The 17896-nt window shown below is 45.2% G+C and overlaps 1 protein-coding gene across 1 annotated transcript in view; it reads right to left on the reverse strand.

The window, feature by feature from the left end:
- Positions 1-17896, reverse strand: part of NUP153 (nucleoporin 153) — a gene marked incomplete in the record, with an annotated part of 2476866 nt that overhangs the window by 1894400 nt on the left and 564570 nt on the right.

Below are 17896 nucleotides of genomic sequence, written 5' to 3' on the forward strand. Positions count from 1 at the left end.
GCCCCCCCTGCTTATGTGTGTGTGAGTTGTGTATGTGTGTTTTTTTTGTTTATGTTGTGATGTGGGTGTTGTGTTGTATGTTTAGTGCAGTGTGTGCGGTGTTTACGGTTATGTGGTTTTGCGGTTTTTGTTTGTCGGTGTTTTGTGGATTCGGTTTTAAAGTCTTGAGATACTGAAATTAGATATTTCAGCATTTCGAGGTTATAAAGTGAATCCATATGTGTGTGTGTCTGTGCGCGTGTGTGTGTGTAATTTAAAACACAAAAAAATATACCTCCAAACAAAAGCAAATACACCAAAAAGGCTTTTAAGCATAGTAAAAGAAAGGAGAGGTATAGTAAGAGGAAAAAAACAGGGGGCTGGAGGGTGGGTAACCAGGACTGCAACAGTGAATACACTCGAACATCCACATTTATGGTAAGTGTACACAACTGTACTATGTTCTTCGTGTTTCACTGTTGCAGTCATTACATTTGGGTAGAATCCCAAAGCTATGGTTGGGAGGATGGATTTATACAGCATTAACAGCAGCTATAAGGCCCTGCAGGACAGCAGTGGCAAATCCAGCTCTGGATTTGGAGAAGAGAGGTAAATGGTAATGTTTGGTGAACGTATGAACTGAGCTCCAGGTAGCAGCTTCTAGAATGTCTCTGGTAGGAACCCCTCTGAGAAAGGCTGTAGAGGTAGATGCAGCCCTGGTGGAATGAGATCCGATCCCCTTGGGGATAGGTTTACCATGGTGCATATAGCAAAAACTAATACAATAGCTTATCCATTTGAAAACTGTCTGCTTTGAAATAGCCTTTCCCTCTGCCCCTGCAGCAAATGCCACCAATAGTTGTTCAGATTTTCTTAGAGATTTCGTCCTGTTTAAGTAGAATCTAAGTTGTCTGTGTACATCCAATGAATGCAGAATCCGCTCACCCCTTTGTTCTGTGGATTGGGGAAGTAAGTTGGCAAATGAATGGTCTGATTAAGAGCCACACTGGATACCACCTTAGGCGTGAAAGATGGACTGGTCCTGAGAGCCACCCTGTCCGGGTGAAAAATAATGAAAGGCTCCACTGCAATAAGAGCCTGTAATTCTGAAATCCTCCTAGCTGAAGTGACTGCTAAAAGGAAAGCTTTTTTCCAGGAGAAAATGTTTAGGTCTGCAGCAGCAACTGGCTCAAAGGGAGGGAGAGTGAGTTTTTCCAAAACAAAATTGAGTTGGTGCTCTCCTGGGAGGTCTTAAATTTTTGGCCCCTCTGAGGTACTGTTTTAGCAGAGGATGAGAGAAGAGAGGAGGTTCTGTGTTGTAATGAGCTGAAATGGCAGAGGCATGCATTTTTATGGAAGAAAAAGATAGGCCCTTGTGAAGCATCTCAGTTAAGTATTGCAGAATATGAGGAATATTGGCCATTGCTGTGCTTATTCCTTGTGATTGGTTCCAGGCACAGAATCGTTTCCATTTGTCAGCGTAAGATTTTCTAGTACTAGGCCTTCTAGCCTCCAAAATGACATCCATCACAGGTTTGCTGAGGGGTGCCAAGGGTGAAATTAGTTGATTAGCCACGCTGCGAGATTCAAAGTTTGGAGCTGAGTGTGCAGAATTTGGTAGTTCTGCTGAGACAGTAGGTAAAGTGTCTGAGGCAGGTGCCACGGAGGAAGGTGTCACATTGCGCACGAGTGGGTATCAGTGTTGGCGAGGCCAGTCTGGAGCAATCAGAATCATTTTTGGTTTGTCCAGTTTGACTTTTAGTAGAACTTTGGAGAGCAGAGGCAGAGGAGGAAAAGCATAGAGTGATAGGTTTTTCCAGCTGAATGATAAAGCATCCACTTTCCAAGCTTTTTTGTGATGAATTCTTGTGCAGAATGTGTCCAACTGATAGTGGGGTGAGGCAAAAAGATCTATGTCTGGGCTCTCCCATTTGCGAGTCAACATGTTGAAAACTTGTGGTTCCAGTTCCCATTCGTGTGGGTACATAAGATTTCTGCTTAGTTCGTCTGCCAGATTATTTAGCTTTCCTGGCAGGAACTGAGCTTGAAGTTGTATTTGATAGGTCAAGGCCATGTTCAACAATGCCATGGCTAGTCTGCAAAAGGGGTAGGAATGTGTACCCCCCTGCTTGTTTATGAATCACGTAAGTGTGGTGGTGTCCGTCTATCATTAGTTGTCCTGGATGAAGGTAGTCCTTGAAGGCTGTCACTGCTTTCTGTACAGCTAGCGTCTCTTTCTGATTGATATGTAGGTGCATTTGATTTTGGCTCCATTTCCCCTGAATGCACTTCCCTGCCAGATGAGCCCCCCCAAGAATAGTCTGATGCATCTGTAGTCAGCGTTTGGGCAGTAGGGGGTGGAGTGAATGGCAGTCCCTTGTTTTGGTGGTAGGCCTCCGCCCACCATAGGAACTCTAGTTTCAGGCAAGGTATAATAGGAATCATTGTTTCCAGACTGTGACAATGTTGACTCATCAACTTTTTAAGTACCACTGAAGTTTCCTCATATACAGTCTTGCATATGGAATTAGAAGAATGCAGGAGGCCATGAACCCCAAGGCCTGCAGAATTTTTTTGCAGATAGCAGGGTTTTTGTGGCCACCTGTTTGAAGTAAGTCACCAATTGAATTTGCTTTTCTGGCGTAAGATAAGTCATCTGGGCAGTTGTATTCAAGCTCGCACACAGGAATGTAATTTTTTGAGAGGGTACCAGTTGTGATTTCTTTTCTTTTATGGTGTACCCTAGACAAGTTAGAACCCTTTTTACAAACGCCAGATGCTTTAGAAGAATGTCATTTTTTTCTGCCTGAATTAGACAATCGTCCAGGTGTGGATATATTTGAATATTTCTTTGCCTGCAAAATGCAATTACTGTTGCCAGGCACTTTGTGAAGACCCTGGTCGCAGTAGATAAGCCAAAGGGCAGTGCAGAGAACTGGTAATGCAAGTAGCCTGCTTTGAAGCAGAGGTATCTTCTGCAAGACTCCCTGAATGGGATATGCAGGTAAGCCTCAAGTCTAGAGTCACCAACCAGGCATCTTTGCCTAGCATAGGTAGTAACTGTTGAGTTAGCATCCTGAATTTTGAAATGTCCAGAAATGTGTTTAGAGTGGATAAGTCCAGAATTGGATGCCATGGTTAGTCTTTTCTGGGTACCAGGAAAAGTCTAGAATAGAAACCTTGTCCCATTTCCTCTTCTGAAACTGGCTGAATAGCTCCCATGTTCATAAGGGACAGAACTTGTTTCTGGGCCTCTGCCCAATGATTTGGGGGCAGATCTGGCCATCCGTTTGGGATTGGCAACGTGTGGAAATGAAATCTGTATCCCTGGGATACTATATTCAAAACCCATTTGTCCTAGGTAATAAGTTGCCAGTTTCATGCATGAAGTGCCAGTTTTCCCCCCAAAGGGGCGGTTAAAAGGTAGGTGCTTGGTGACTGTAGACGGACGTCTTTGAGATGGTTTACCATAGGGAGGTGCCTTGTTGCTTCCAGATTTGGAGGAGGAGGCACCCCATTGTTTTGTTCTAAAAGTTCCTTGTGACTGAAACCTGCAGCCATGAGAATGTCTTGATTTGACTTGAGCGGCTCTCGAGGGGAGTGGAAAGGACCAGTTTTTAGTAGGCCAGTGCCTATTAAATTTTGGAGGTTGCACTTGTAAGAAATCTTTCACAGTTTGCATAGATTTAGCTTTATCTTCCATCTTTCTTAAAACTTCTTCAGCCTTATTACCAGAGGTGGTCCTGTTGTAACGGAGCATCCAACAATTTTGATTTAACATGGTCAGGCAGAGTTTGCTCTTTGAGCCAAGCATGCCTTCTTATCACAGATCCAGTTACAGCGGACCTTCAAGAGGCCTACAAGGAATCAAAACCACATTGCAAAGTATGTTTCCCAACTTGTTCAGCTGAATGTAATAAATCCTGCAAATCTTTATTTTCCACACAGAGATTAACATCATTTTCTGTTTAAGTATTCCCATGATATGCTGTTGATACTTAAGCATATGAAATTGACAGTTTAAAGCCCTGATTGTCAAGATTGCAGACGTGTAAACCTTCTTACCCCATCTATCCAGAGCCCTGGAATCTCTATCAGAAGGGGTAGGATTTTTAGCAGTAGAGGCCTTAATGCCCTTGGGACCCTGAGAAATGGTTTCAGGATCGGCAATAGGATTTTTGAAAAGGAATTTGTGGGAGTCAGGAACCCTGTAGTATATATCTGGCTTACAAGGAGCCGGAGGCAGAGAATCAGGAGTCATACTAGATTCTGAAAAAAACATCAACAATGTCTAGAACAGGAGGTATAGCCAAAGGCCTGTGCTGAGGAAGCAGAAAATCCCAAAGTCCCTTTTTAGATTCAGAGAAAGCCTGACTTTCCCAGTGGAAATGTTCCCTTAAGGCATGTAAAGTTTCCCCAAAAGAAAAATCCTCAGGGGGTAAAGCAGAAGGAATGGAATCCTCTGCATCAGAGTCCTCATAAGTAGGAATAGACAAATCCTGTTCATTAGAAGAGTCAGAAGAAATAGAATCCTGCTCAGAAGATTCATAATCAATGTCTTGCCTAGGCCTCTTAGAAGGAGGGGGTTGGCTACCCCTGATCAAAGTAATTAAATCTTCATCCATTTTGATCATCTTTTTAGGCATAGGGGCCTGCAAATGTGACCCAGGCATCGGTTTTTTAGACAGATTTAGATTTTGGCCTTAGTATTGAAGATGGCGTCGGTCTAATATACAAACCTGTAGACCTGACAGCTCCCTCAGAAGCCGGTGCCTGCACAGCGGCTCCAGACCCATCTAAGGTAGAGACACCCGCGGGTTCCATAATTGAAGCTTCTCGCGGCATACAGACTCCGAATGGGTCTCAGTAGAGGCCTGCAAATCAGAAGTAGCTTGTATCAGGGGCTGCAAAAGCGCCTCAGAGTACAGTCGAACCGGCAACTGGCTTAGGAGACGTGTCGTCGCCTGTTTTGGACATCGACTGTCTCTCTTTTTCTTTGCGTTTTTTTTAGGTATTCCGGTAGTCGGATTGCTAGCAAACAACATTTTTGGATAGTTAAATCTTGAGCCAAAATATTTAGAAGTAAAAGTATACCAACGTTTAATCGTGCATTGATTAAGTTTAGCACAAAACCGACAGCAAGGCACACTGTGGTCAGGGCCTAGGCAAGGAATATAGTACAAATGAAAATCCTTATGAGGTATTTGATTCTCACAAGTAATGCATTTATTAACTTTTACTGACATCGGTAAGGAGAAAGAAAAAGTTTCCCCAATGGGGTACTTAGCTTTCAGTTGAAGACTTTGGTTCTGAAACTCAAATGAAAATTTCAGGAGTCTGCCGACCGGCACTTGCGAACTGCTTTGACTTCGGGCACTGCGTGGCAAGAAAAACTGATGTAATGGCGTCGGCTGCATATTTCATACCCCTGACAACCTGACGGCATGAAAGAAGGGACAGCAACCAACGCAGGACCCAAGACTTTGTTAATCAGGCCGACTGAGGGCAACTTGTCAGCAGATTACCCAAATGTAATGACTGCAACAGTGAAACACGAAGAACATCAGAAATTTCAGAATCCTGATCAGAAGTATCATAAGCAAATTCAGTCCTAGGTCTCTTAGAGGGGGATGGTTGGCTGCCCCTGATTAAAGTAATAAGGTCTTCAGCCATTCTTACTTATTTTTAGGCACAGAGGCCTGACCATGCGGTCTGGGCGTCTGTTTTCTAGGCATGAATCGAGTTTTAGGCCTTGAAGAAGATGGCGTCAGTTTAATATGCAAGTCAGTAGGCCTGAATACACCCTCAGAAGTCGGTGCATGCACAGCGGCTCCGGACCCATCCAAGGTAGAGACATCCGCAGGTTCTATAGTTGAAGTATCTTGCGGCATACCGGACTCCAAATGGGTCTCAGTAGAGGCAAGCGAATCTGAAGTAGCGGGTATCAGGGGCTGTGAAAGCACCTCACTGAGTACCGGCGAACTGGCAACTAGCTTAGAAGCATCGTCGGCAGCTTTGGACCTAGGCGGCCTGTGTCTATCTTTACCTTTGCTTTTTTTCGGAATGTCAGTAGTCGGGTGGCTTACCAAAGCCATATCTGGGTAATTGAACAGAGTACCAAAATATTTAGAAGCGTAAATATACAGATGACGAACAGTTCTTTGTTTAAATAAAACACAAAACCGACAGTGAGGTACGTCGTGGTCCAGGCCTAGACAAGGAATACAGTACGAATAAAAATCTTTATGAGGTATTTGCTTTCCACAAGAAATACAATTCTTGACTTTTACTGACATCGGTAAGGAGCAAGAAAAAGTTTCCCCAACAGGGTACTTAGCTTTAGTTGAAGACTTCGGCTCTGAAACTCGAAAACGAAAATTTCAAGAGTCGGCCGACCGGCTCTTGCGAACTACTACTGCTTCGGGCACCACACGGCAAGAAAGACTGATGTAATGGCGTCTGCTGCATGTTTCATACCCCTGACGACCTGACGTCATGGAAGAAGGGACAGCAACAGACGCAGGACCCAAGACTTTGTTAATCAGGCCGACTGAGGGCTACTGCAAGCAAATAACCCAAATGGAATGACTGCAACAGTGAAACACGAAGAAAGTACAGTTTTGTACCTACCATAAATGTAGATGTCCGATAGGCATGCATCTGCAGTCCTTACAAATGGGTTGTCCTGTCAGGCAGCCCTTCGGTCGGCCGGATTCCAAAGTCTGGGTCTGGCCTCGGCTGGTGTCGCACTTCACCAGACGTCATAGCTGCAGTTCTTCGGGTATAAAGGCATCAGCCGACGCCATTTTCCTCAGTGTTTCTTGCCCCAGATGCCAGGTGCCCTCTAGGAAGGCTTAATTTGGATAAATGCAAATGGTTCCAAATAGTAGAGAGCAAACAAAAAATAAGCATGTATGTACATATATACAAACAAATACACCATAATAGATTCCCCCAGCTAGCTACAAGATGGGCAAATACCCTAGGAGTACCACAGAGGGGAAGGAGGGTGGGTAATCCTGACTGCAGATGCATGCCTATCGGACATCTACATTTATGGTAGGTACAAAATTGTACTATGTCCTTCAAGGATGCATCTGCAGTCCTTACATATGGGTAGAATACCATAGCCAAACTGGGGGAGGAGGAGAAATAAGATTATGGTGTAGTTAAGATCCCTTGCAAAACAGCAGTGGCAAACCCTGCTCGGGATCTGGAGTATAAAGGTAAATTATAATGCTTGGCAAATGTATGCACGGAGCTCCAAGTAGCAGCCTCTAAAATGTCTTTGGTAGCCACTCCTCATAAAAAAGCTGTGGTAGTGGCTGTAGCCCTTGTAGAGTGAGGCCTGATGTTTTCTGGAGTTTTCTTCCCATGGTAGGAGTAACAAAATCTAATGCAATTTCCTATCCACTTAGAGATTGCCTGTTTTGAAATTGCTTTTCCTTCCATTCCTGTTGCATATGCTACCAGTAGCTGGTCAGTTTTTCTATTGCTCTTGGTCCTGTCCAGGTAGTAACGTAATTGTCTATGTACATCCAAGGTATGCAACAGTCTTTCTCCCCTGTTCTGTGGGTTGGGGAAGAATGTAGGTAGGTGGATAGCTTGATTTAAAGATACCCTGGAGACCACCTTTGGCATAAAAGTAGGATTAGTTCTCATGGACACTCTATCTTGATGGAAGATCAGGAAGGGCTGTACTGCCATTAATGCCTGTAGCTCAGATACCCTTCTTGCTGAAGTGATTGCAAGCAGGAAAGCAGTTTTCCATGATAAGTACTGTAAATCTGCTGTAGCTGCTGGCTCGAAAGGAGGGAGTGTCAACTTTTCTAGCACAAAGTTCAAGTCCCATGCTGGCAATGGTGGCTTCCTAGGTGGTTTTACATTTTTAATTCCTCTAAGAAACTGCCTGAGCAGAGGATGAGAGAAGACTGGAGGATCCAAGTTGTATTCTGCTGAAATAGCTGATGCATGAATCTTAATGGAAGAATAGGACAGGCCGTTGTGGAAGAGCTCTGCCAAGTATTCCAGGATGTTAGGTATGTTTGCAAGTGACACATTCTCTCCTTTTGCAGTACTCCAAATGAGATATCTTTTCCATTTCGCTGAATAATTTTTTCTTGTTGAGGGTCTGCGAGCCTCCAAGAGAATGTCCTTAACCCTTTGAGATAAATCCGGGTTATTTGGTCTTATGCAATGTTCCAGGCAGCCAGCTGCAGTGTTTTCAGGTTTGGATGCAGGGTTTTGAAGTTGTTCTGTGTTAACAGCAAGGGAACCAGGGGCAAAGGCCATATTTGTTCCTGAGACATACTCCTCAGTAATGGGTACCAATGTTGCCTTGGCCAGTCTGGAGCTATCAGGATGATCCTTGGACGGTCTTCTTTGATCTTCAATAGCACCTTGTGCATCAAAGGAAGAGGTGGGAATGCATATGCTGTCAGGTTTTTCCAACTGAAAGATAGGGAGTCCACTTTCCAAACAAGTGGGTGGTACGTCCTTGTGCAGAATTTTTTCAGTTGGTGATTGTGTGGGGATGCAAATAAGTCTATTTCTGGTAGTCCCCATTTCCCTGTAATGGTTTTGAAGATGTCCGGATGCAGCATCCATTCGTGGGCATCCGTGGTAGTTCTGCTTAGGATGTCTGCTAGAGTATTTTCTTTTCCTGGCACAAAAATTGCTTGTAACTGAATGTTGAAGCTCAGTGCCACATTCCAGAGGTCCATTGCCATCCGGCATAGAGGGTATGAATGTGTGCCTCCTTGTTTGTTGATGTACCACATAACTGTGGTGTTGTCCGTCCTTATCAGCAGTTGACCCTGTCGAAGAAATGATCGGAATGCCTGAATTGCCAGTGTTACTGCCAGCATTTCCTTTTGATTTATGTGTAGGTGCAGCTGGTCGTGAGTCCATAAGCCTTGTATGCACTTGTCCAGCATGTGTGCCCCCCAACCGAGGTCTGAGGCGTCTGTTGTGATGGTCTGGCTTGGTTGAGTGCTGTGGAAGGGCAGTCCCTTGTTTGATTGACAGGCCTGAGCCCACCATTGGAATTCTTGCTTCAGGCATGGAATTACTGGAATTTGGGTTTCTAGGCTGTGCTTGTGCTGAGACCATAAATTCCTTAGATACCACTGTAACTTTCTCATATGTAGTCTGGCATGTGGAATCAATATTATGCAGGATGCCATGTAGCCGAGAACTTGCAGGACTTTTCTTGCTGTTAGCTGGTTCTGCTTTGTTAATGCCATGAAGTAGAGAGGGAGTTGCTCCTGTTTTTCTACTGTCAGGCATGCCATTTGTTTTGATGTGTCCAGATCTGCACCCAAGAAGGTTATCCTTTGGGATGGTATCAGCCTTGACTTTTTTATACTGACTGTGTATCCCAGGGCTTGCAGTAGATGAATGACCCTTTCCAAATCTTTTGTTAATTTGTTTTTGTTGTCCGCTTGTAACAGGCAGTCGTCCAGGTAAGGGTAAATTTGAATTCTTGAAGCCTGCAATGAGCAATTACTGATGCCAGGCATTTCGTGAATACTCTGGGCGCAGTAGATAAGCCAAAGGGCAATGCTGAGAATTGATAATGCTCTGATCCTGCAAGAAATCTGAGGTATCTTTTGCAATTTGGTCGTATGGGGACGTGCAGGTATGCCTCCTTGAGATCTAGAGTTACCAGCCAAGACTCCTTGCCCAGCATGGGAAGAAGCTGCTGTAGGGTCAGCATTTTGAATTTTGGAACAATGAGGTATGTGTTTAAAGCGGACAGGTCGAGAATAGGTCTCCATTGGTTTTCTTTTCTTGGTACCAGGAAGAGTCTGGAGTAAAATCCTTGTCCTTGTTCCATAGATGGTACCCTTTCTACAGCTCTCATCCTTAGTAAGTGAGTTATTTGTTGTAGAGCTTCTGTCTTCTGATTTGGAGGTAGGTTTGGCATTCCTCTCTTCCTTGGCAGAGTATGGAAGTGAAACCTGTAACCTTGGTCTATTGTCTGTAAAATCCATTTGTCTCCTGTGATGTAATGCCAGTTTACTGAAAATAAGGCTAGCTTCCCGCCTAAGGGAGCCCTCTAGTTGTTCCCTGGTAGGCGGTGCCAGAGCCAAGTCACTGTGATCGTCCTGTGGAAGTGGTGGTGGCTGGATCTGTGGCTGTACCTCGCTGGTTGTTAGCCTGCCACTGACGACCAATGTAGGCACCTCTGGATTGACCCCTGCCTCTTGAGCGCCTATTCCTGCCTCTCGGAGCTCTGGAGGGGTCTGGAAAGGACCAATTCTTGGAAGGCCAGTTCCTGCTAAACCTTGGAGGCTGGACCTGCAAGAAATCCTTGACTGTCTGGACAGATTTTGCTTTCTCTTCCACCTTGTTCAGCACCTGCTGTGCAGGGGAGCCAAACAAATTGAGCTTATCCATGGGAGCATCTAGGAGTTTTGATTTTACATTGTCTGGTAAGGATTGCTCTTTTAACCATGCATGTCTTCTGATCACTGTGCCAGTCATGGCTGATCTAAAGGAGGCCTCCAGTGCATCATAGCCGCATTTTAAGGAATGATTACTGACCTGCTGAATGTTATGGACCATTTCCTGTACAGATTTTTTGTCTAATGGTTCATCCGAGGACAGTTTTTTACTTAACTGGTCTAACATAAATTCCTGATACTGAATCATGTGGAATTGACAGTTCAAGGCCCTAGCTGAAAGAGTAGCAGAAGTGTAAACTTTTTTACCCCATCTCTAAGGACCTAGATTCCCTTTCAGAGGGAGGGTTTTGGTAGAGGTAGCTGCTACTGCCTTGGGTCCCTGGGAGATAGTTTCGGGATCTGCAAAAGGGGCCTTATACAAATGATAATGTATGTCCGGAACCCTGTAGTACCTATCGGGCTTAGCAGGGGCCGGAGGAAGAGAATCAGGAGCAGTACAAGCATCATTAAAAGCATCATCCACAACAGTAAGTACTGGAGGAATGGCTAAAGGCCTATGCTGTGGCAAATGCAAAAAGGTTCTAAGCCTTTTTCTAGAGTCTGAAAAATCCTGGCCCTGCCATTGAAATTGTTCCCTCATAGCATGCAAGGTTTCCCCAAAAGAAAATTCCTCAGGCGGAGAGACAGAAGGGATGGACTCTTCTGCATCAGAGTCCTCATAAGGAGAAAAAGGGGCCTCTGGAGGGTTTGAATTATCTGATTCATCAGAGGAGCCATCTGAAGAAACTGGCTCAGGGGGCTCTACTCTAGTCCTCTTCTCTAGAGGTGGGTGAGAGGCCCTGTCTGGATGTGGTTGGGATCCCCGGATCAAAGAAATGAGATCCTCTGCTAGACTAAGCATTTGTGAACTAGAACTAGGCCTGTGAGAAGGGGTCTTAGCAGGCACAGTTTTGGTAGTTTTTGCTGCGTTAGCCCTGGCAAAGGCCTTAATCGACATGGATGCAGGAGGCCTAGCAGCTCCACGTGCAGGGGTAGAAATATCCAAAGGGATAGTTTCAGATAAATCCTGTGAACCTGTAAGAGCAGGTGGGATTTCAGTAGCAGTTTCAGCCAAGCTGGAAGAGGCCTCGGTAAGTGGCAAGCTTTCGGCCGAAGGAAGAACCGTGGACTCTGTTTCAGCCGAAACAGAGACACTCGCGGTAGGCTTAACCGCGGTTTCGGCCGAAACCGCGAGTGTCGGTCCTTTTCCTTGCGTTTTTTAGAAATTTGCGCAGTCGGAGCATCCGACGGCATAATGTAAGCAAAAGCGGAGCCGAAAAACTCTTCAGCAAATTCCGACCGACGTCAGTCGGTTGAAAGAAGCACAGGCTAGACAAGCTGCTACGTCGTGGTCTGGGCCTAAGCAAGGTAAGCAGTAAGAGTGGAAATCTTTATGAGGTATTTGTTTCCCACAAGTTAAACAGTTATTCACTTTTTCTGACATCGGCTGAGGCAAGAAAGAGTCCCCAACGGGGTACTTAGCTTTTTAGAAGTCTTCGGTACTTGTAGTAGTAATCTCTGGTTCTGACCGACCGGCACTTGCGAACAGCTTCTGCTTCGGGCGTCACGCGGCAAGAAAGACTGAGGAAAATGGCGTCGGCTGATGCCTTTATACCCGAAGAACTGCAGCTATGACGTCGGGTGAAGTGAGACACCAGCCGAAGCCAGACCCAGACTTTGGAATCCGGCCGACCGAAGGGCTGCCTGACGACAGGACAACCCATTTGTAAGGACTGCAGATGCATCCTTGAAGGACATCATCTGTTCTACTACTGAAGGATCCAGAGACCACTCTTGATGCATCAGAATAGATCTGCTGAGCCTGTCTGCTAGAATGTTTCGATCTTCCCGGAATGCGCATTGCCACAAGAAAATGGCTGGTGGAGTTCACTCATCACACTCTCATGGCCTCTCGGCACAGGGGATAAGTTTTGGTTCCCCTGTGTTTGTTGATGTACCAGACCACTGACATTGTCCATCTGGATAGCAACTGTTCCTGAAGGAAGATGGGCATGGAGAGACTGCAACGCGAAGAGCACCGCCCTCATCTCCAGGATGTTGATATGCAGATTGGCCTCATAGGGTATCACGTGCCTTGAGCCATCCTTCCCGAGCAGTGCCCCCACCCCAGCTGGGAGGCATCCATAGTCACAGTGCACATGGGAGAAAGGGCCATCCCCAAACCAGGTCCCACAAAAGAATCCACCTTTGAAGAGAGTCCCTGCACACTCGAAAGATTCGGATAGGGTGAGTCAACAGAATATCTAACAGAGACCCTTGTAGTGCAACTGTCCACTGAAGGATCCACATGTGAAGACATGCCACGGGCAAGAGATTGGACCTCAACACCCTTAATACTACTTCCGCTGTCGAGGAGTAAATATGAAGAATGCAAAGCACATGTAGCTTCAGACTGCATATTTTGTCTGGAGTAAGAAACACTCATTTGAATGGTGTCTAATCCTGCCCCAGTGATGTCTAATATTTAGACAGTGGTCATAGATGATTTGTTGAGATTGATGGTAATGCCTAACCTCTGGGCTAGAAGAAGAAAGGAATCCCTCGCTTGATAAAGTTGATGCTTGGAAGGGGCAGCGAGGAGCCACTCATCCAGATAGGGAAATACCTGAATGCCCTGGAGTTTCAGGTGAGCCGCTACTACTGATATCACACCCTGGGGGTTGTGGTGAGACCAAAGGGAAGAGCTCTGAACTGATGATGATTGGCTCCTAGCCAGAAGTGAAGAAACCTCTGAGAGCATCTGTCCATCTTGATATGATGGTACGCATCCTAGAGGTCGATCAAGCATCCAATTATTCTCCTGCAGGAAGGGCAGGACAGACTGAAGGGTGATCATCCGGAATTTCTTCCTGGCCACTGGCAGGTTCAAGGTGGACAGATCTACTATTGGTCTTAGGTCCCCTGTTGTCTTTGGCACTAAAAAGAACCTGGAATAAATGCCTAATCCAGACTGGTCCTGCAGTATGTGTTGGATGACCCTTTTTTTTTTTTTTTTTTTTTTTTTTTAATCAGTTTTCCAATTTCTAGTGCTGCATTGTCCCTGTGCATAGCTGGAACGTCCGGGAGGTGTTTCGGCGGTGGAGATAGCTCGAAGAATGGGACTGAACAGCCTCTGGATATAATTTGCAACACCCAACGATCTTTTGTGTTTGACTCCCACTCTGTTAGATGTAGCAATAGACTGCCTCCAGAGACAGGTAGTTGGGCAACCCTTCAGTGATATTGCGCAGGTCTGTCTGAGAAATGTTCTCAAGACCCATAACTTCTCGGTCCCCCACTGCCTCTAGGGCGATATCTAACATATCCCCCTCTGCCCCTGGGGGAAGGTGAGTTCTGAGTGTCTCGGGGAAAAGTCTGAGATTTCCGGAACCATATCTTCTTGGTCAATCACGGAGTCCTAGAAAAGGATCATTGAGGGGAGAAGTGGATCCCGATGGCAGACAGCCTTATGATCCTTCTCACTCTGAACTAAAGTCTCACGTACTGACTTCCCAAACTGCGAGGAACCGTTGTACGGGGCATTGGTGAATGACGTCTTAAAAGGTTCCGAAAACTGACAGCCAGAGCCAGGCATGTCACCTGATGGCAACGCCTGTACCAACTGCTCTAGCGGCTCCCTTGGTAACATGGGAGATGAGATGCACGTGTCTACCTTTAGAGTAGCCATACAAGCGGAAAACGTTTTCTTGTCCTCCGCCAACATGGACTTGGGGATCAACTCAGCGATCTCCTTCACTAGGTCTTGCTGCAGCCAAATCACGAGCCATGTGATTCAGTGCTTGTACAGAAAGTGTCACTGAAACGTACACCAGCTTCCCAAAATGGTCCATCGCCCTTGACTCTCGGTCCGGAGGATAAACCATAGAGCTCTCCTCAGTGAGCTCTTTCCTAGTAGCAGCTACCACCACCATAACATCAGAAAACCAAACAGGCAGTATTGCGCTAAATAGATTCGAATGGCTATGCTTGAGATTAAAAATATAGTAGTAGAGAAACCACAATTTTTCTATAGGAATTCTGAAACTTTAAAGCAAAAATTATGTTATAAGGATTTTAAAGTAAAAGAAAGAGCTCAACGAAAAATGGGGACAAAAAAATGTTATAACTGTAGTTGTAGTGATATATATGATGAGACAGATAACTTTGAACATCCTGTAACTAAAGAAATGTTCACCTTCAACACCCCTTAAACTAGAATACATCCCAAGTAGTATATTTAGCTACATGTACATTATGTACATCATTTTATGTAGGTAAGTCCACTAGGAAATGAAGAAAACGGATAGTAGAACATAAATCAGAGATTAGAAAGAAAGTAGTAACAAATGCATTGAGTAAGCATATCTCTGAGACTAATAGTGCCCACAAATTTAAGTTCAGGGGAATAGGTACAGTGAATATGGGAAGTAGCGGAGGTGATATGAATAATATCTTGGAGTTGGAGTATGAATGGATCATTGGACTTCAGGCAGATGCCAAGCCGGGCTTGAACAATGCAGTTAGTTTAAAGTCGGTAATAATAAAAAGGCAGAGAGAAAAATGTTTAATTTAATATACATTGTTAATAATGTTATTATGTATGTATTCATACATTTAGGATATAGAAACATGTTTTAAATAAGTTTTAGGCATTATTCTTTTAAATGCAAATTTCTTTTAAATGTAATATTTTGTTAAATGTAATGTCATTTTAAAAGTTAATTGTTGATTCATGATAGGCTGGCTGTAACATGTGATTTCAAATGGCTCCCTATTTAAATATTGAAAATCTACGTTTTTATGTACAGATGAAGGGTAGTTAACCACCATAGCATCAACCAGGGACCCCTTATTCCAGTGTGACCTATCTGAAGGGGGCTCAAAACTTTATCCGGACATTTGGGGATGGACTCCACCATGTCCGGTTCCTTCCACGCCCGAGATGTTATAAGGTCCACTAAAGTATCTGCAAGAGGTGACACCCAGGAAGTAGAGGGTCCTGCGCCAAATGCCTCGAGGAACACCGATTCATCAGAGGTAGGTTTCTGGGCAGACCACCCCCTTCACTGGCGGAGGAGTTCCATGATGTCTCCAAAGGAGACATCCTCAGGGGGAATCTTCCCGTTCCTCCAAATAGATGTCTTCAGTGAGAGACTCCAGTGGGGAGTCAAAGTGCCTCCTTTTGCATGTACATTTGCGAGAGATCTCCTCAGTGGAGATCTCTGGGGAAGACTCGCATCTTGCTGCTCCCAAGCAGAAGCTTCCTGAGGCAAAGCAGCGGCACGCTATCCCTGAGATGGCAGGATGGCTGGAACCGTACCAGAAACAGAGGGAGTTGCGGCGGAGTCAGAGGACGAGATAGTCAAGGTTCTCAAGGAAATCGAGAATACCCTCTCCACCACATCGAAAGCCAAAGGGGAACAGACCTCCTGAGAAAGGACCACAGGAGCTATGACCCTCTGACCCAATGGGGGAGTCTGTGTCGAGCCTCCAGGTGCCGATATACTGAGAGGAAGGCTGCACTCAGACACACACTGAGCTGACACCAGCCCCTCGGATCCGGTGCCGAAGCTACGGCTCCGAGCAAGTCAGATCCAACCTGCTCAAGGTCATATCCAGTGTCGAGGTACAAGGTACTGTCAAGCACTGACCCCTCGGCACAGTCTCTCCTCAGATCCAAGGGCTCCAAAACTGAAGGCCAGATCAGAGGAGGAATTATCGAGGTGAAAAAGGGCTGTGTACACCCCGCTCAGTTGGGAGAGGGGCAGGCAAGACACACATCTGTATCTGTGTGTGGATGAACATCTACATCATCCTATTTCATCTCCGCTTCACCAAGGCTATGGGTGGAGCGGGAGGAGTCGTCGACCACGACCAACGTGGGGCAGTGAGAAGCCTGAGCCAGTAACCGGGGAGAACCTAGGAGAACAGAGCCAAAGAAACTCTGGTCCAGTCTACCTCATTTTAGGTGGGGGGGGGAGGCTGGCCACAGCCTATCCATCCAGGGATTGCTTCCTCAGCCTATCCTTTTTTGGCAGATTTGTCCTCATCCCCAGGCCTCTTGGTGGAAGTTTGAGTCCCAGTGGCCAGGGAGGAGGCAGGGGCAGAAGCCGGGGGGCACAGGGACTTGAATACCTGACGAGGGAAGAAGGCCCTTCAGTATTAATTTATACCTCCTGTCCTTAAGTGCCTGGTGATTAAACCCAGCACAGATGGAACAGGAGATCTGGGGATAAGCTGCCCCTAAGCACACTACACACAGAGTGTGCCCATTGGCTGGAGAGAGCTTATGGCCACACACTGTACACTTTCTGAAACCTGGAATGGGAGTGCAGGCCCAGCACACTCACAAACACTCAAACCACGCACACAAAGAAAAGGAGAGAGCGAGTGTTTTTTTTTCTTTTCTTTTTTTTTTTGTTAACTGACGAAAACGGGGGGGGGGGGGTAGAAAGTAAAGAAAAATCGAGAGAAAAGAGAAGGTTTAATCGCAAAAAACGCACTTACCCCAACTTTCTATGATGAGAACTCAGACATCACGATGCGGACATTACAGGCGGCAAACGAGATCTGATGGGAGGAAGGAGACAAGGGCATTATATGTAAGGGGAGGAGCTTTGAGCTTGGATCAGACACTGGGTCAGATATGGATCCAGGAACCCACAGGTTGAAGACCAAATGAAGCCAACTACTTCAGATCAAAAGGTAATAAAGTGTGAGACAACCAACTGAAGATAGCCAGCTTTGACAAAGGTTGTCCATTTTTTCTTACCTTAACAATAAATGAACTGATAAGAGTTACTAAAGATTTTGTTTTGTCATGATAGTACAAGGGTTGTCTCTTCCAGCCAAGGCATGAAGTATCCCTTTCTCCCTTTTTATTAGGTCCTGGAATAAAATAGAGAGATGGAGAGCTTGGTTCAAAGTACAGCTGGACATCACTTTAGGGGATAAATGAAGGATTAGTTCTTAAGAAAACCCTCTTTGTGGAAAATGAGATCGGGTCAGAGCAATCAGTAACACTGTTTTTCTACGTTAAGAACCTCAAGTGAGAGACTAGCTTGTTCAAATGGAGCAATTTTTCTCTAATATAAAATTAAGATCCCAAGCAGGAGCCAACTGTTTCTATAACGCTTTTATGCAACACCCCTTTTCAAAAATATTTTAACCTAAGACTGCAATGAAACAGGGGGATCATGGGCGGGCAGGCATGCTGAAATGGCTAACAAACAAATCTTGAGTAAAACAGACCAGATGATAGTAATGCACAAAAAATAATGCAGAACCAGATAAACTCTAGCCCTGAAACTGTGCTCGTTCCAGTCTTGGCACCAAGAAAGAAAATCTTTTCAATTTACTAATATAGAATTTTCTAGTAACACGTTTTCTTAACTTCTTTAATACCCGCAGCACATCCTTAGAAAATAGGCGCCTAGAACAAAGATTTTTTTATCATTCAGGCAGTTAGT

The sequence above is a fragment of the Protopterus annectens genome, chromosome 3.part0, assembly GCF_019279795.1.
Source record: "Protopterus annectens isolate FY-2018-M chromosome 3.part0, PAN1.0, whole genome shotgun sequence".
Lineage (NCBI taxonomy): Eukaryota > Metazoa > Chordata > Ceratodontiformes > Protopteridae > Protopterus > Protopterus annectens.